Source organism: Oryzias latipes, chromosome 9 (assembly GCF_053564925.1).
Source record: "Oryzias latipes strain Hd-rR chromosome 9, Olatipes_Hd-rR_3.1".
Lineage (NCBI taxonomy): Eukaryota > Metazoa > Chordata > Actinopteri > Beloniformes > Adrianichthyidae > Oryzias > Oryzias latipes.
The window spans coordinates 25,142,291-25,162,599 of record NC_136245.1 but is presented as its reverse complement, the minus strand read 5'-3'; the positions used below and the strand labels follow the sequence as shown (position 1 = coordinate 25,162,599).

The following is a 20,309-nucleotide window of genomic DNA, read 5'->3' as shown; positions in this document are numbered from 1 at the left end:
CATGCTCTAGCTGTGTTTTTTTCTTTCCTCTTACCTTTCATTTCGACCCAGTTTAGCCCCCGAAATCCATTAAGCTACTAATTGTGCAAGGCGGTGCACTAAAGCACTGACCAGAAAATAAGCCTCATATAGCATGATGTGCACTTGCGCATGTGTTTATGTTACAGGTTGCCAATTCCTTTAATAAGCCAGTTACACTGGCGGAGGGCTGTTCTTTTCCACACTTAGAGGACTGTAATTAGTTTTGTATAGGATGATGTGAATACTTTAGAAGGCAAATTTACTGAGGCATATGTGTCATCTTCATGGTGCAAAGAGCAGCACTCTAGATAAAGTCAAACTGAAAAACAAAGGAAACAGTCACTGCCGGAGAGAAATAATCAAACAGGTAGAAGCTTCAAATGGAAAATACTGACGTGATTAAAAATGCGTAAACTTTCAATATATAATTGGTATGATCCAGCTTCTCGTTCCTTACACAACCATAACAGATGAATTATCCCTTAGTTATGAAAAGACGATTTTAATCTTTGTCAGAGGTAAAAAAAAAAAGAAGAAAAAAAAGCTTCTAAGCGGATCACTGAAAGGTCAAAATTTGGTAGGAAAACAAAAATCATCAATGGCAGAAGTTTTTGAACCAAAATAACATTGTTTTAGATTAAAAAAAATGAAAATGTAGCTTAATGAAATAAGTTATTTATAAAGTAGGAGTCAAGGTTGTATTACTTTAAGGCCATGTCACACAGCCGCTAAGTAGAGTTTGCGCATATTGCACCCATGAAAATTGGTCATATGTAAATATATGTGGAAAAAAGTGAAAACATTTATGGTTCTTTAAGTGAAATTTTCACAGATGTAGCACAAATGAACCGCGTTAAAATGACAAAAGAAATATGAATAAACCATGCAAAGAACATGTACAGCAGCTGTTCATTGAAGTTCTTCACTTTGACATGAGCACTGAGCAGAAATCACATCACGTCAGCACCATGGTCAGCACCCACCACAAACCCTCACAATGCCTTTTTTTAGTAAACGGTCAGATTCCTCTGGTCTGCACCAGTTCCAAGTCAACCAGTTCCAAGTCAACCGCCAGTTGCAGCGCAGCACCGGACACCGCCCTGCGAGAGACCTGACCCCGCGCCCGGACGAGCAGTACGGGGGGAGCAGGAGACCCCCACTCAGTATAGACTACTGGAAGGTTGAAAGATTGGCCGATTTATATATATCCATCACAAGATACCTGAGAATGAATCGTGCATGTATATTTCGCTCTGTACATGCAATTTATTAGGGATTTGTGCGTCAAGTCCAAATAATGATATGTGTGCCGTATACGCAATATGAAAGACAGATATTGATGATACATGCGTAAAAAGCCTGTTACACATACGTGGATATAAATAGAACAGTTGTAAAAATGCCACAAAATTGTGTATGCATCTGGCAAAAATCTCACACGGTTGTGTAAAATTTGTGTAAAAATTGCATAAAAACTACATAAAATATGCATTAAATGCGGAATTATGAACTGACCAAAAGTTGTGAATGGCCAAAGTCACGTAAAGACCCGTTGGCCGAAACGTTCAATGGACATTTGTGCACATTGGCGAATTAAGCAACGCTTATGAATTACCGTATTTTCCGGACTTTAAGTCGCTCCGGAGTATAAGTCGCACCAGCCCAAAAATGCATTATGAAGTAGAAAAAAACACAGATAAGTCGCACTGGACTATAAGTCGCATTTTGACGGAAAATTTATTTGACAAAATCTGAGACCAAGAACTAATAACTTTCACAACCTCATATGACACAATCATAGCAGACTGTTTATCTCATAATTTCACAGTAATTCTTTCTCATACCTATTTATTTATTCTTTTCATGAAGCATCATTGGCCAACTAATACTCTGTTTTCAATCTTGTATTTGTAGAAACAGTTGTCATTTTTATTGCATTTCTGAATCTATGAAATCATTGGAAAATAGAATATTATGTTGTTAGCCTTCAAGATCTTACTGTAAAAAAAGTTTGCTGATTCTCTGAGTCACTTAACATACTCTTAACACTTAACATACCTCATACATCAAATTTAGCCAGGAACATCATCTCTGTTCCTCACAAATGAAAATAACAGGAGGGTTAACAATGTATTTATTTCAATTTATTTCTAATATAAGTCGCTGCGGAGTATAAGTCGCACCCCTTGCCAAACTATGAAAAAAAGGGTGACTTATAGTCCGGAAAATACGGTATGTATTTCAGGTAAGTGTTACAAAAGGCCAAAATTTCATATGTAGAAAATCCACAAATTGTAAATAGTGGCTGTGCGACGCGGCTTTTACCATGAAGTTCAACTTTTTATCTCTTTCTTAAAAATCATATTCCAAGATTAAAACCTAGAAGATGCAGAAAAGTACAGGTTTGTACATCCGCATTTGCTCTTTTAGCAAAATAAATTAGCTTGATCATCTTTCTTTAAAAAAGAAGACATTTTACCCTTTGTAGGCTTTTAGAAAATAGTTAATATTGTATTGCTTTAGTGAAATAGACTAACATCAGGCTAGCATCAACCAGGATAGGATTAAAAATAATTTTACATTCAACTTTGTTTAAATTAAACTAATTGAAAGAACAAAAGGCAAAGATCTACCTATAAAAGCAGAAACTTTTTTCTAAGTGTCAAAAAAATACTAACAAGCTGCTCATCGTGAGTCACATATCTTTCAACAACTGGGTTATCTCTATTAAAAGCGGGTGAATTCTTTCTAAATTATCAAGCCTTGCTTATTTTTGTGAATCATAAAGTATAAATGAGGTGAAACAAAAGGCCTTGAACAAAGCTATAGAGTTAAACACAAAGACATTAACTATTCCATTAGAGCTAAATAATACATTAGTTTCCAAATTGTTTGAGGATGACAATGCTGAAGAGGGATTTGGGAACATTCATAACTCAACATGAAAAAAGGAAGGACAGTATGGTGCATTCTGAGTACACAAAAAACCATCAGCTGAGACTATTTAAATTGGAAAATGAATATTTCATTAATTTGTTTCTTTTATGTTTTCATAAGTTTTAAGTTCAGTGACAACTAATACTTTTTTTTATTTCACAAGTCAAACTTAATAGAAGTGTAAAAAAACTGAACAAAGAATAATTTAAAATGAAAAAAAAAACATGTTTTTGTTTATTTTCTTTTTTTACAGACCAGAAAGACAGACTATAAATGTCTCCTTTAATCTAGGCTTCCACTATGACGTTACCATAGCAACAAGCTCCCAGACATATATTAAAAGCTGCACTGGGCTGTGCATCGCTTTCTTTGTATATAGTCGAGTCCTTTGTATTTATTTATCAATACCTTTGGAAATATCCGGTCAACAGCATTTATCTGGGTCTAGTGAGCACAAACAGCCACAAGTTGATATTAGATATTGCTTGAAACATGATGTGTAAAACAGTTTCGGTAAAATATCCTCAAAGCCTCTTTAATGTTTTCTACTACCACACTCTACCTTTTGCTGCTGCCTATCTTCTAAAATCAAAATCTCTTGCTTATTGTAAAGTGACACTTAAAATAGCAGTAAAAAAAGAAAGCTAATTAGTAAAGATATTAATGAGTGGAGCAACAAAGTTGGGCTACATGAAGTAGCCCAACTTATTATGTTTATAGTTTATTTCTTTTTTTTTTTGGATAAATATTGGATGAAACAGGGGTGGGCAAACTACCCATGGCCCGTTAAACTATTTTAACTGACCCACCAAAACAATCCATTAATAAGGATTATATTAATAATCCTTATTAATGTTTTATGTTTCCTGTAGTTCTGCTTTCTCCCCATAAATGTCGCATACAAATACATTGAGCAGTGGTTAGGTGCAGAAAGCTATTCTACATTATCTGGTGTTGGAAGATTTGTTGTTTTTCTGACGTGTTTTTCGTGATAGTCATTTTTTTCCGATCATTCCAACTCCACATGAATGCAACATTTTTTTAAGTTTGAGCTTTTCTTTGAGGGACCCATTGGTGGCCTTGGCACGTATATGAGAAGAAATGAATTTTGGGAAAGAAAAAAGTTCTGTTTTAAAATATTTATTTTTAATCAAAATTAGAGCTTATTTTCTTCCATGTTACTTTTTTCTCAAATGAGGTGGATTACTAGAACACGACACACAACTGCTCCTAATCCAGCCCATCTGTAAAATTGTATAACCCTTTGTGGCCCATGAGTCAAAGCCTTTGCCCAACCGTGGTCTAGAAGCAGCAAACATTTTAGGTTTATGTCATAAATTTTAACGTTTTTACACCAGAGCTTTAGCTCCAGCAGATTCAGAGAAAAGCATCCACTTATAGGTAATAAAGTGCTTCCTTAATTAACCATACAAATCAGCCAATTCTGTCACGGAGAAAGGTGGCTATTCATATCTCCTTTGCTTTGATATGCAACACCTCCAAAACATAAAGTGTAGCACAATATTGTCACAGATGATGTCTCCGGTGATAAAGTGTTAAATACAAATGTGATGGCGTAAGGGGAACACTGAGAAAAACGTACTGGCTTTTTAAAATCTGTTTCTTTTTGGAAAAGCATTCCTGCAGTCAGTGTGTAAAAGAGTCCAAAAGCAGACAGCAAAATACATACTAAATTGGAATTATAAAAGTTGAGCTTTGCTTCATTCAGATGCCTCCTAGGCACCGAACACACATACAAACATATATGCACAAACATTTATGCACGCACATGTTTTGCCTCACCATACATGCACAGAGGCAAAATGTGAGTAACTGCTTACCTTTTCATTTAAGTAACTTTATCAACACAATAATGATCAATGCTCATTTTGGCCATGAAATGACCTATTCAGACGTCCCATAGTTCTTAGGGAAAGCCGGTGCTTCACCATTACCCACAGTGTGTCTGAATAAGATTTTTAAAATTTAAAGTGGTCAGGATTAAAAGGCTCTTTCATTTCTCAAGCCATACATTCCCTGCCGTCTTTGATATTTAATATAAATGCAGAAGATCAAAGTGTCTAGAAACAAAACAGCCATACAAAGAAAACATAAAATAAAAAAAGGAAATACATTAAAGATGAAAGTCTTGTAACGAGTAAATTTGTAGTCAGGTGGGTTTTCATAAGGCTTTTTTTATGTCTTCCTATTCTGTCTGGCTTTATTACCCTTTATGTGCCTTAGATCCAGTGACCACTAGAATATATTCATAAGTCAAGTCCTTTTGGGATACTAAAACAGTGCACCAGTGTAATTCTGTAGTCATGGTTTAAAGAGTTTCTTATTTTGGGTTCATCTGTTAGCACAGACTCATTTAGTTTCCTTACGATACTTATATAAAATAAAAATCTCAGAAAGGTTTGAGCAGCATAGTTCATGTAGCATTATAGAGATCTTCACTTTTATGTCAATGACAGTACTTGTTTATAAAGCTTGATTTAAATTAATATAAAGAGGGACACATGAAAAATCCTCCAATGAATTTACTTTTAAACATTAGATATATTTATATCAACACTTATTTAAAGCTCATACAAAATAATGTTTTAAGCTTTTAAGTGTATTATAATATTCATTGCTCACAAAAAAAAAAAAAGCGGTATTTTAATCCATTCACAGATTTCTAAGTATTCATCTGAGCACCAGGCCCTCCCAATCCAAAAAACAACTGTGTTCACGTTCATACAAATGATATGAGTGAGGAACAGCCCCTTCCAGAAAGAGTCTGCACTGCCAGCACCCTACCCCAGGCTAACACACACACCCACTTTCTCCATGCAGCTAGCAGTGATCGGCAAAACGCTTACATTTTATACGCACATCAATCTTTAAAAAAGTTACAACGTTGTTTGTTTTTGTTGGTGAGGTGCAGACACCCTGCAGAGGCCGACTCTAGGTTGGCGTCATAAAATGGGCGGCACCCACAAGGAGCGAAAGATGGCGCCTCAGCTATTAAGTCGACTTACTTCTGAGTAGAAAGTTGAGCTGCAAAAATAATTAATATTTTATTTAAAAATATTCACTTTGTGTGCCAAAGATAATATATTATCATATATATGGATATAGTTTACTCTGAAAGGCTTAAGAAAAGCATGATATAGGCCCTTTAAGAGTACATATTCCCAGAAACATTTAAAATGCTTTATGAAATTAAATGTATGTATTATGTATATAATATGGGGAATTGTGCACAAAAACACATGCTGAACACATAAAAGACTAGTAGACAGCGTAAAGTAATAATGCATAAAAGTACATTTAAAATCTTCCACACCCAAAGATCCAGTGGTTAACTTTAACTTTATATCAGTAAAAAATATCACAGCTATGTTTAAGAAATTATTACTAAAATATGGTAAATGGCCCTGCTTTAAATAAATATAATTTAATTAAAGAATAATGAAGAAGAAAGCGCTACTTTCCGTCACACACCTAGGTGTGCGAAATTTGTTCTCCGCATTTGACCCATCCCCTGAGGGAGCGGTGAGCTGCAGACTAACCGCGCCCGGGAGGCAGTAGCGTTAAGGGTCTTGCCCAAGAACCCCCACTGAGTGATGTGAATTTGCTCGTCATTGATATGGTAATTGCCCCCAATACCATTGTTTATTGCCCTCTGGGAATTGAACCGGATTCCTGCGTTGTAGCCCTTTACCTTACCAACTGAGCTACCCAGCTGCTGGGAATTGGGGCAGCTTGGAAAGAAGTAGTCATAGCAAATGATTCTTGAATGCTGAACAGCTCCAGCAGTTTTCGGTATTGGTCATTAAGGTCACTGGCTGTTCAGAAGTTACCATCTGTTTGGATTTTTGGTAAATAGAACTCTATAACATCCTTATCCCTCTGATTTACAGGCTTTTTCTATTGTTAAACTGATCTTTTTTTTTTTGTCTGTTAAATCAAGCTTTTTCTTTATGCTACTTCACAAAGATTGCTTTTAAGGGCTCTTAGGATGTCGAAAATACTTGGTAGTATCCATTTCGTTCTCGAACAAAGTCACACACCTGTAGGTTGAGCTACAGTTGATGGCGCTAATCTGACAGGAACGGTGACACACTGACAAGGATAATGACTATAGGGAAACTCACACATGTTTAGATGTATTGCTTATTTGAGACAAGGCCAAACATCGGTGTTATTGTCTCAATGTGATGATGGAAGCAAGGTGGTGGGAGTGCTGAGCGATGATGGTTATGAACGGCGGAGGATCTCATCAAGTGTCTAAATGGCACACACACATAGTGAAAACACCCAAGCAGGTTTTTTTTTTTGTCCATAGCACTGATATGAGGACTGGAAAGCAGCGCGTTCAGACACCTGGACAGACAGTATTGAACTAATGTGAACCCTGTGTAGGTGTATATGCAAGAGGGAAAAAATGAGGACGGGAGCAAATAACTCATTTAAGCAGAGTCAATATGAAATGTTAATATGAACTGACAAAAAATGTAGGTGTGGATCAGTGTACTTGTATTCATGGCCTCATTAGGACCAGTTTTGCCTTAAATACCAACTTTATGGTGACCGTGAGATTTATGGTGACATTTGTCACGTCATAATGTGGAGTACTACAATTTTTATGCACCTCATTAGGTTTAAATATTTTTTTTTTTTATGTAAGAACATTACGGTTAGATTTACGTATCAACTGCTGATAGTTGAAGTTGGGGTTTAGGTTGGGCTGCATAAAACAAAATTAATGTCATTATAATGGTCTGATAGGAATAGCTGTTACAAAAGAGGAAGTGTGTGTGCAAAAATGTGTGATCATTATACAGCAGGTGTGTAGAAATATGTGAAAACTGTACCAAACTCTTCAAAATATCTAGCATATTTAATATTTTGGCTTAGCCAAAAAGCCATTTATTTGTCATTACCGATAGTGGTAGCTAAGTTGCATGGCAAACCTGCCAAACCCTGATGCTAAACTTAAACCAGCCATTAAAGCAACCACTTCCAATTTGAAATGTCTATTCAAATGTGTGTATATGTGCAATTACTGTTTCATTCCACAAAAATCTCATGCTCATGTTTTGGTACCCAAGTTTTTTTGTCTGTTTTACAAAACCTGCAGCCATCGAACTAGCATTGAAATTTAAACCAGTTGTACTTTGACCAATCAGGGATTTGGATTTGGTAGTGACGTATCAAAATTGATCATGAAGGAGAAAGTAATAATTGCGGTTTGTGCACGACCGGAATTCTTCGACACCAAGTGTTTCATACATTGGAGTAGAGTTAGGAAAGAAAAAGCCTGGAGCAGGATTCGTGAGATTTGCACTGCTTCGACATTTAGCGTCAAGCCTCTTCCAACTACAAGTACATGCAATAGTGTCAGGTAGCAATAGTCTAAAGTAAAAACTATGTGCTAAAACTGTGTACAAGAACCCGTTTTCAGCACAATATTGAATGGGCGACACATACATGGTGCGTACATACCATTACAGCGCATATAGTTTCAAGGGACTAGTATTACAGTTTTATATTGATGCAATAATAGATTTAAAAAATTAAAAATTGTTAGAAAAAATGTAATTATGGCCCTATATTTTCTTCATGATGCGCTTTTTTCCTCTCACTCCATCATTAAAGACGCCAGCACATTTATAAATTAGTGACTCTCAACCATTCTGTCACTGATAACTATACTTAAGTTCATGCAACTCTCTTGTGCTTTTACTGATTTCTATCTCCTTACTGCAAGAATTGTTCCAGTATATCTATTATTATTTTCTGATTAGCATAAACATATGCGGCTTCTTTCCTGTTTGACTGTACTTCAAATTAGCAAGTGATTTGTCTTCTGTCCCTTGTATTAGCGAGCTAGTTGAACATGATGTAACAATTACCAGTTTACCTACATTTTAAAAACTTCATTTTTGTGCACTAAAGAATGGGAGACCAACACAACTGACAGCACAGTTTTTGTCCATGTGTCAGAACTCTTCGTACCATCTTTTGACAGATAGTAGCCAGGTTCAGCATACTTGCAACAACCACTGACTCAGCAGTCATCTGGCAAGGGCTGCTTGGCATTCTCTAAATAGCAGTGGCAGAGAGCCAGATGTTAGACTATATCTAGGCATTAGCCTCAATAAAAGTAAATGATAATTACGATGTTAGCAGTTTGCCTTCTAAAGGACCCAAGTGGGATCTTCCATGTACTAGTATTCACGTAACAGCCACATAGCTTTCTATTTTTTATTTTGACAACAAGCAGACTAAACTGTGAAACATAACTATTGAGCCCTATTTTATTCCTTCCAAATGCTGAACCCCATTTTTTAACCTTTGACTTGATGCACTATCTTCATATCTTCCCTTTAGGAAAGCCACCTTATATCATTCTCTGATCTGCTTTATAGCTGAGATTCACCTGTTCATTGCCCTCTAGCTTTCAATCATGTATTTGCCATGCTCCCATTCCTTTTCTACCAATGTTCCCTGTCTTTCCTCATTTATCTCTACCTCACTTCATTTTTGCAACTCCATTACCCATTCCACCCTTGTTGCATCCTTCTCTTCATATCTCCACCTCCCTTGGGATCACTCAACTCATCCTCATCCGTATCATCTTTCTCTTCTGCTGCTTGTTCAGTCTAATGTCCAATGTGACCTTTGGTACCAGTAAAGCTGTGCCTATGTTGAAGGCCTTGACTGGGTTTTGAAAAAAAAGAATACTTAAACTTCCCTGAAAAAGAGCAGTTTGTCTATATTTTCTTTCCTTTTTCCTTTTGATAAAAATGGAGAAGTCAATAGTTCAGGGTAAATATTTAAAATTCATTAAAATTCAAAATTAAATATTACTTGAAAGGGAGTGGAAGGAAGCAAACTTATACTATCCCACCCCTGTTCTACCGTAACCATTTTATTACATGATTTATCATTATCCAGTTCATAACTTTTATCAGACAGAATTAAGAATCCTTAGGTATCAATAAAGCACATGACAAAGATGAATTACTTAATTATTATACAAAAAATATACATAAAAATCATGTATATTATAAAAAAAATAATAGTATCAAGATATTAAAGTGATTAAAGGAAAAATATAAAATTAGCACATCTAACCAAGATATATATGCGCAAATTAGATATCTTGAGATTTATAACACTGTTCCAAACTGTATTTTCTAAAATACCAATAAAATATAGTTCTTGGAGTGTCAGAGGTAGTAGCCAGAGGTTTTAAAGTGGGATTTGAACCAGGGTGTTCTTGCCGTGAGACAATAGTACTTAACCACCACCCCACCGTGTAGCCCAGTAATGACAAATGCTTTTTTTTGGGGGGTGGACAATATCAGTCCATAAAATAAGCAACCAATTACTGTCAAAATCTAAGACACTGGTTTGATAAAAAGCACAGAAATAGAAGTGCAACTAAAATGGCACAATGTATTCTAGTGACCTGTGTCCTAAACCTCATGCACATTGTGGCCTTTACATGTAAGATGAACAAACTCAAATCATTCTGGTATAAAAATAGTCTTGCACTGGACAATGGGACAGAAACAGATGTCAGCTGCCAACAGTTTTGAGACCAACAAAAGATTTTCTTTTTTTGCTTTGTTTTTGTGAGAAATTTGGTAGATTTGTTTTACTGTAAGCAAACCTGTTTTTTTTTAATTCATCCTCTTTGCTTTCAGCATTTATACCAAATGACTATGTACTCTTTATATCAGCTCCAGCTAACATAAATTGATCAATAGATGTGACTGATAGCTTTATGTCTGGTGGTGCCAAACATCTCTGCTGAAAAAAAGAACAGGTTTAAGGGGAAACTGCTGGAATATTAAGAAATGAGGGGCACTTTTAACTGAGAACGCTAAAAGTCCACAAAGCTAAATCAGGGTCAGGCAGGCAGGGTTTGATGACGAGCATGAGAACATCAAAGAAACAACTAGAGTAATCAGGATCCAGGCGTGAGTCAGGGCAGGTGGCAGGTAAACGTTAGAAGCAGGGTAGGAAAGAGAAGAACAGATCCAGATATAACGCTTGGTAATGAAGGCAGAGTGGCACAAACAATACTTCGCACTGAGTAAGGCCCAGTGCAGTGTTTAAGTATGCTGTGATTGATTGGGTGAATAAGAGTCAGGTGTGCAGCATTCAGGAACAATGTGCTGGGGTTGCTGGGAGATGTAGTGTGGTTTGAACTCTGGAGATGGCTCTGCTGGTGACAAGAGGGGGAAACAGAGCTCTGACTTCTGACACTTGTGGACAATTATATCCATGTACGTCTTCGTTTTTCTCATTCCAGCTGGCATCTGGCTCAAAACTGTGCGGCTGGATAGTTCCAATATTGCTCGCCATTTTGGTTTCATCGCTAATGTTTTATTAGGGTTGTAAGGGGTCAAAAGCTAGAGGGAGAGCGGGTAAACAGATGGATGATTTGATTTGATTTGATTAAACAAATCAAATAAGAGGGGAAAGGGAGGTGCTTCCAATAAATGGTCCTGCCCACAACTCAGAAACGATGTCCTGGAAATAGCATAATCATATTTAAAATACCACTGGAAACGCTTGATCGAAGATTGAAGATGATCGAAGTGGAAGATGCCAAGTGAAGAAAAGGAGTAGCAGGTAAAACCTAGGAGTTATATTTTGTTTGAAGCATAATCATATCAAATATAGAAACTGAACTCTGCAACCCTCAGCTTATCAGGCAAAAAGACAGTTCCTTGAGAACATCAAGCTTCTAAGCAGACTCTCCAGTTAACTGCCAAACATTTGGGGGGGCTTTCCCCAAAGCACTGATAAAAAGCTTCATATGTATTCATCACGAATGTCATATTTCAGAAAAAGATGGATCTTTTGTGATTCTCTTTTCCTTCCCTAAAACCTCAGCATGTGTGTATAATTATCTGCAAGTCTTTAAATTTCTGCTATACAGTATTTCATCTGTTCTTTTCTCTAATAGTCACAAGTTCTAAACCTTTAAACCCTCCAACATTTTTTGTCTTTTTTCTTTTCTTGCCTTTAGGAAGACAAATGAAGTATATTAGATAACACAAAATTACTCAAAAAAATGTAGACGTTTATCTTCCCAAACACCTGATGGATTCCCTCTTTGACCCTGAACAGGTGACAGAACAAGGGGATTATTGGAAAAAAACAAAACACTGAGCTGAAAAATAAATATGTTTCATTTCATTTACCCTGCCCTCTGAATCTATAACTGAATTTCCAGATGTGCTTACAACAGTTTGGCTGCCAATGCTCTTTCACCCTCCCCATTCTTATCCACTGAAGCTCATTGTTTTGCAGTTCCCCTCTTTACAAAGACCCTGAGAACTCCGAACATAAATACTTGCAAAACTGACAAAATTACCAATACAAAAAGGCAACAGGAAAAAAAAAAAACACGAATGCAAACGGGCATGCATGCACAAACAAACAAGATACTGGAGTGTATGTTTACTTCATGAATAAGCCTCTATAAACTAGGAAAGCCAGCAGTGACAGGACAGCTATTATTAACCACTGAGAATCGTTTATACTTTTGCAGAGGCACACATGGTTACGCAATTATGTTCATAATATTTTTTTTTTCTACTGCTCTTTTACTCTGTTTGACCAACATGCTCCATATCATCACTGCTTTATCTGCCCACACAGTAAAAAAAAAGTTAACACAACTGCTGCTATTTTTTTTTCTTCAAAAATGTTTGCATATTCATCAATAATTTTATTCATTTAATCATTTTAGAAATAATTGTATACAATTCTGCTGATAAAAATAACAAAAATCTGTCAAAATATCTTATGGCGCTTGACTTTCTTGCATATACAAACATAAGGCCTTCGTCACAACTGTCCTTACGGGTGGATACGGGCTGTACGGCACACACAGATGGACTTGTATGAAATAAGCAAGGTCGTAGGGTGAACATTTTCATGAACATTCTTATCTACAGCCATGCTGCGAGTGACAGGTCTTGCGAACAGTTATACAACACGAAAGGGTCAGTAAGGGTGAAGTAGGTGAGATAAAGTCACATTTTACGGATTTACGATTTTTTTTAATCAACCCTTCGCAAGGAGCCTGTTAGTGCTGCTTTAAACGATGAATGCATGCTATTCATGCAAACTGTTAGAATTGAGGAAATTGGGCAATCAGTGTAGTTTTTGTGGGCATCTTGCATACGTCCAATGGGCCTTTACGTATCACCAGCACATCCCATGCATGCACATTTGTGCAGTCAGTAAGAAGCCAGTGTTCATACCCTACAAGGACTAGAGTGTGGAGAAAAAACGCCACACGACAGCAACACTCTTGTGTCATAAGGGCGAGTGACTAACATTTTCCTTTCAAATACATCTAGGACAATGGTATGTAGCATTTTTGTGATGTCCCTTGAGGTAGTTTTTTATGCCTTAAGGAAGCTGCCAAACAAAGCTCTACCTCAGCTCCCGTGTATGGCCCTCCAAGGGGCCAGAGAACCCAAACCCTGCAGCACTCATACAGACCAAATCCCTGTATGAGTGCATGTGACTAAGGCTTGAGGTGGTCATATTAGCCTTAAGAGAGCTGCTAGAAACAACTGTGACTCAGGCTTTAAGAACCAATGCAAATACTATGATATTCTTTGGGATTAGGTAAAAATCAGTTCTGAATGTTTCTGTTGTCAGATCATCAAGACGACAATCATAGCTGCATGGCTGTTAACTGCTTTGACAACTGTGCCTGCTGTGAGATAGTAGGATAAGAATGTAAATTCATTATAATCAAAGCGATAGTTGTGCAGTTTCTCCAATAAGATTCAAGAAGTCAGAACTTTAGTAAATGTCTATCAGACATCTGTCTTGGATATCAGATAAATGTCATAAAAATATCTATTTACATCCACAGATGATTTAATGGTCTGGAAGCTTAATATTATTTGTTTTTAATATTTGACATAGATGTTAGAAACAAAGATAAATTCAAATAGAAACTATCCAGCACTTAAAGAAAAATCAAATTTCAAACAGTAAGATATTGCATATCAAGAGATACATTTTTTTTTTATTTAGACACATGAACACTGCACTTTTTCTTAAAGTTGTCAGAATATAACTCAAAGGCATGTAGACTGTCTGATATGCCAGTAGTGCTTACTATTGACACTGATCACTGCCTTCTGCTGCAGTTTTTTCCCCCCAGTCATATCATGTATGCATGCTCAAACTCAAAACTGCCATTGCCACATCCAAACAGTAAGAGAAGTCCATCTAAAAGCCAGCACGTCAGCAGAATCTCTCAGCACACTTGCAGATAGCTCCAAGTGGCTCTTGTTTTATTCATCACCATAGTAAGGTAGGTGGCTCCTGGAACACAACGCCCACACTGGAGAGGATGTGAGGAACACACTGTAGGTGGCAGGGAGCATGTCTGTGTTTGCATGTATTCATTTGGTGGGCTTTGCATTATGTATGTATTCTTTCCCTTGTTAAAAAAAATCTCATCAACAAATCAGTGTGTGGTTTAAAATCTATTAAAGTTGCACATTTTATCACTTTATACAGTTGATACTATTTTTAAAAATCCTTACCTGCAAAAAGCTTAGGACACAGCTACAAGAACTGCCTGTTCAGTTGACACATTTGAGAATCCTAAAATATGCTTGCACAGTATGTGTCATTCCAAATTCTTTCTATTTGACTCTATTTACCATTACATTTATTGTAGATGTTAAATTTGAGGCATGGTATCTTGACTTAGTGTCTTCTCAATAAGTCCAGAGGGGCAAAAACTATACTATTGAACCAACATGAAAACATCACCAAAATTGAGAATGAGAATTTTTATAGACAAATATGACTAATAGTTCACCTGGTAACAGAAGTTATTTAGAATTTTGAACACGGTGGGCAAAAAATAAAAAATAGGAAAATACAACAGCTGCACACATTTTTTATTGCTTTTGGCTGGTCTAAGCCACATAACGTACCTTTGATGAGTGTGTCACTTGTCTCTTAAGCTAGGTTCAGGGCGCCCTCTGCAATGCGCGTTCAAGCGTCCACTACATGAAAAGTCTACGCCGATAGTGTAAATACGTGTTACGGGTTTCCACATTTAAACTCTCACGTTCTTGCATTCCTGCAGACATTACAAAACGTGCGGCCATTGGACACGTGTTTAACATTAGACGAGATTGAAATTTGACCAATCACAGGCTTGGATTTTTTTGTGGTTGTCGGTTTTGGGCAGCTATGGTGCAGTGGTTGGGAGGTCGACCCCTGATCGGAAGATTGCAGGTTCGATTCTCGCCTTGCCGTCTTATGTGTCAAAGTGACCTTGGGCAAGACACTGAACCCCAACAATGCTTCTGTTCCAACATGCTTGCACATGTTTCTTCACCTTTTTTCCATACTCAGTTGCTGTGAACTGTTAAACCTAATTAAGACTTTCCCTTTTTTCACCTCTGCTCCCTTGTAACCTTAACATTCCACTCAAGCCCCTCTCAGTTACACACACGCTGTCCCAATGCGACTGATCTTTTTTCCTCTCTTTTCAAGAGCAAACCCTCTTTCAAGATGTCCTTCCACTGGAACCTTGTTCTCACTACAAATGAAGGTGTGATCTGCAAACATCAGGCCACATCTGTATTGCACAACTCAAACATACTTCTCTGCCACTTTCTTCTCTCTTGATTAATGATCAGTTTGGCTTTGTTTGTTATTTGCCAGATGACCTTTCTGGCATATCTCTCCCATCCAGACTTGGGACATGGACTTCAAAAAATGTTTTTTTTTTATGCAAATTGTCTTCATTAAACAAAATACTATGCAACTGATCCTTTCTTTTCACTTTTTCTAGGTGTGTATTATTTACTGTTTGTACGAACAACATTGTTAACTTGATGTATTCTTAGCACTTGGAATGACAATGTCCAGTATATTCTTAATAATCAGGAATTCTGGTTAGCAAAAAAAAAAACAAAAAAAAACATTTCCTTCCATTCGCCTTTGCAGGCTGGAATGAAAGGGAGGCTTTATTTTTTTCATCACTACAATTTTGAAATTGAGCCAGCAAATATCTGCAACTCAAGCAAAGACTTTTGACCTGAAGCTGATGCTGACTGTTCATTTTTTCTCATGAAGAAGAAAAACAGATGGGATTGGATTTTTGTTCAGTGGCTTTGTTTCATACATACTAAAATTTAAATGGACGTACTGTAAACATCTTGTGGTAAATAAGGGGTGGTATTGAGATTCAGAAAATAGGGATCGTATAGCTTAATCCTAAAATCTTCTATTTCATAATTTAGCAAGTAATTATGTGATACACTCTTGTCATCCTGAGACTTAGCCTTTGAACAAAAATAAACACTGGAAGCTGTGCAGAGGAAATAAAAGTCCCTTGTAACAATTGACAGAATTGGAATTGGAAGCATATTCATTTTGAGATTAGAGTATTTCCAAGGCAATCTGTTTTGCAACACAACAAATTAATCCAGGAGGTTTGCATTTGAAATGCCAATCTGTTTTAGCAATCTCTTTTGAGTCCAAGTCTTCCGTCACACTCTGATTTGATCATTCTGGGAGCTTTGATAAATTCCCTGGCATGTTACAGCTGCTGAAAGATATTCAAATTTAGAGCAAATGATTCCCCTTGAAATTGTCTTGTAAGAAGATTTGAACTTGGTGGGGTGGCCAGCAGAGTTTGTCATCCTGGTGGGGAGCTGTGGGATAATGTTGCTCCTTATATTCAATGAAAATGCACTGCATGGTTACATTTATGGTTATTTTTATATGATAATAGAGTTGAAAATATGCAGAGATGCATGGTGGTGGGGCTGGTTAGCATCATGAGGTGTTGGGAGCCTCTCTGTGAGGCTCTTCTCTGCCGATTTTTGTGAGTAACAACAAGAAGAACCCTCTACTCGCATAAAATAACAACGAATGGTAAATAATCTATCCAGCAAAATGAAAAAAAAACTTAGCTTCCATCTGTTTGCTCAGTAGCTGGACAAGAAAGAAAGTAAAATGATGAGTGGATCCTAATTGGCCTCAGGGCAGAATGTCTTGTGATGATTTAGTAATCCATCCAGCATGTAACCTGATTTTGCTTTATGACAGCAGTTACAACAATATGTTTGTTGTGAAATCTTAAGAAATATTAAATTGTTTATTAGCGGTTTTATTAAACCACTTTCCTAAAAAATAAAGCAAGTGTAAAAATTTGTTTTCATCTTATGACTTGTTCTCCTGCAAACCCAAATGTTCTGTCCTGCTGCATTCTTTGTAGTGAACATGTTTTAGGCTGGCAATCCCCATAAACAAGACATACTTGTTCACCCTCTTTCTAATGGTACTATAATGGATTTTAACATTTAATATGCTGACTGAATCCTATTGTGCATTACAGTCTGCCCTTAAGATGAACTTCTAAGAAGATTCATTTCGGGAAAGACTGAATGTTGTTTTAATGTGTTTTTCTTTCCCTATTTTCTAATATGATTTCTCGCTGTTGATTTATGTTTTTTGGAGATAACAGATTTTTTTCATGAGAACTATCTAAAACCACCTTTGCCATTGGGTTAAAACATGAAACACCAACAGGTTTTGGCATGTGCTCAAACATCCTGATATTCAGTCAGATGATTGTGTTTTTTTTCCTGTCACAAATCACATGAAAGCGAAAAAATACTTACAGTTCTTGCTGAACCATCACATAATCACAAAAAACATCCAACTAAGAATAGTTTCTTAATCCAAACGGACTCAACTAAGATGTGATGTGTCACTAAAAGAAGAAACAGCCTTGAATCCTTTGAATCATCACCAGTTGGGTTAAATGAACACAAATTCAAATAACTAGCTGTGGTTATTTGGCTCCTCCTAACAACATCAAAAAGCCATAAAATTATATCAAATTTAATTTGAACAGTTATTCTCTGAAACAGGATGTAGCCATATTGTTATGACTGTACATATGGTTTTTAAAATTGTCAGTTCATGGGGTTCTTTGTCAATTTATCAATTAAACGTGCTGCTTCAAATTATGGCCTGCACAAATAATATTCTCACTGCATTGATCTGTAGAAAACTGAACCCCATTCCAAGTTTCTTATCCTACACCCTGAATGCAGTGTGCACTTGCATCTGCTACATTTTCTCATGCAGCACCACATTAAACTTGCATGAGATATTCCCCCTATAAGCCAAAGTCACAAGCAAAGACAGCTGATTTCTTTGGAGACAAGACTCAGATAAGGGCAAAGACTGCACGTGGTCAGCTGCCATGTTTCTTCCTGCTGATACATCAAAGCTGGCAGGACCAACAAAAGACTCCTGGCAGAAATCTAAAGCTTGACTTCAAAACCTCTGTTTTAATGTATTAAAGAGCCTATTTAATGTTTTGCTTAAGCCATTCAGAGTAAACTTTATCCATTTATATGATCATTCATTAAACATGGCACACTATAAAATATATTTTTTGAAATCAAATATTAGTTAATACCACGGTTCATCTTCTTACCCCAAAGTAAGACGATTCGATCTCTGAGGCCTGGCAAAGAACTGCATAAAGTATAACACTAAATGTTTTATGTATGTTAATGTTTCCAAGATAATTTTGTCTTTAGAGGGATAACTTTTGCATATTCAGTTTAAGTTTGAAGATTTTTATTGTTTTTGTCATTTTAAATAACATTGCTTACATTTCAACAAAAAATATGCCTGCCTTAGGCCTTTAGGTAAAAATGTCACAGCACATTTCAAAACTTGGAATAAGAAAAAAAAACTTTAGCAGAGAAAAAGCTATTTAATGTAAACAAAAACAAAAAAAGTCAATTTTCCCAACCATGATAAAAACAAAAGATTTCTCTGATACTGAAATTCTTCAGACTCTTCTTTTTATTATTTTTGCAGAACATCAAATGAAAATAAAAAATTGAATAACATTTTGGTGGATGAAAAATGTAGGTTCCCAAAATCCATTGAGCTGTGTTTAAATGGCGAAGACTGTGTTCATCAAGTCATTTCTGTCATTTGATGTTATGATCTCAACTGAATCGTCTGCACGCGTGTACTTGTGTTTTCAAACCACGTGTTTTTATTTTTATTACACTGAGACATCTCTAAGCTCAGCAGGAGTGCAAACACTAATGCTTTGTCAGGAAAACAGCATGAGCACTCAAACACAAGGTCCATTATCTGGAGTATAAGAAGTTAGATCAATGCTTTTCCTCTCAAACAACACCAGAATAATGATGATCTGTTCAATTGGAGATCAAATATCATAATTACAGTCTGCAGGATGATGTTTAATGCAAAACCAGTTAAGTCTGTAAATTACATTGGATCAAGGATTTTGTATCTCTTCAATGTATACTTGTGTACCTGCTTTAATAAAAATCAGTATACAAATAAATAAGTTATTTTTTTGAGCAACACTGATGCATTTAAATCAACTGCAGGTCAGGCTAAATAAATATAAAAAGTTCCACTCCAACAATGTTTTTTTCTAATGTATAATCATTCCCAGTGGTCTTTTAGTTATGATTATGCAGACATGTTCTGCACATTTGCAGGAGCTCATTCGAAATTCGCTTTAGACTTGTTGGCTGGACTGTTGGCGCAGAAGTTAGTCAAGCTAATTTCAGAGCGTGCCTTTGTTTAGACTCTCTCCCGCCGATGACAAGCACCTCACAAGCGTTTATCACAAACGCCAAGCAATATCACAGGTCAGACCAAAAAATAAAAATGTACATGGATCTATTTATCTGCAAGTGGAGGATTTAGAATTGGAGCAGAGAAAGCAAGAATTTGGCCTGTCCATGGCAGTAGCTGCGTCTTAAGTCCAGGCTCTTTCAAATTTCTGGTTTCCTGCTCTTTATTGGTATAAAGAAATGATCAGAAACATAGTTATAATCTGAAATCTTTGATCCATGGCCGTCTTTGATTAACATAAGTGATTTAAACTTCACATAACCCTTTTAATTCCCACTTCAAATATAGTTTTATCTACTGTAAGAGAATTCCCAGGGGTCTTTTAACTATGATTTTGCTGTTTTTAGTCAAAATTCAAAAACTGTGTCGTCTCTTAAGACATAATTCCTGTAAAGCGGGAGGAGCTCATCAGAAATTTGCCTCAGAGTTGTGGCCGCCCATTTCAGCTGCTGCGTCCCAACTGGGAGCTCTTTCAAACATTTTTTTTTTCTCTGCTATCAATTCAACATAATCTGAAAATATAAATACTCAGAAAGGCAATTTTGATCTCCCTTTTTTTTTAAAGTCCTCCATCATGAGAAAAAGCCTACAAGAACATGTTAAAAACAAAATTTTCATTAGAGTGGGCCCTAAAA

General features: G+C 36.4%; 1 protein-coding gene across 6 annotated transcripts in view; it reads right to left on the bottom strand.

Annotated features, from left to right (window-relative positions):
• The window catches only part of grid2 (glutamate receptor, ionotropic, delta 2), a 591,201-nt gene that overhangs the window by 470,224 nt on the left and 100,668 nt on the right, over positions 1–20,309 (bottom strand). The window lies entirely within an intron of this gene.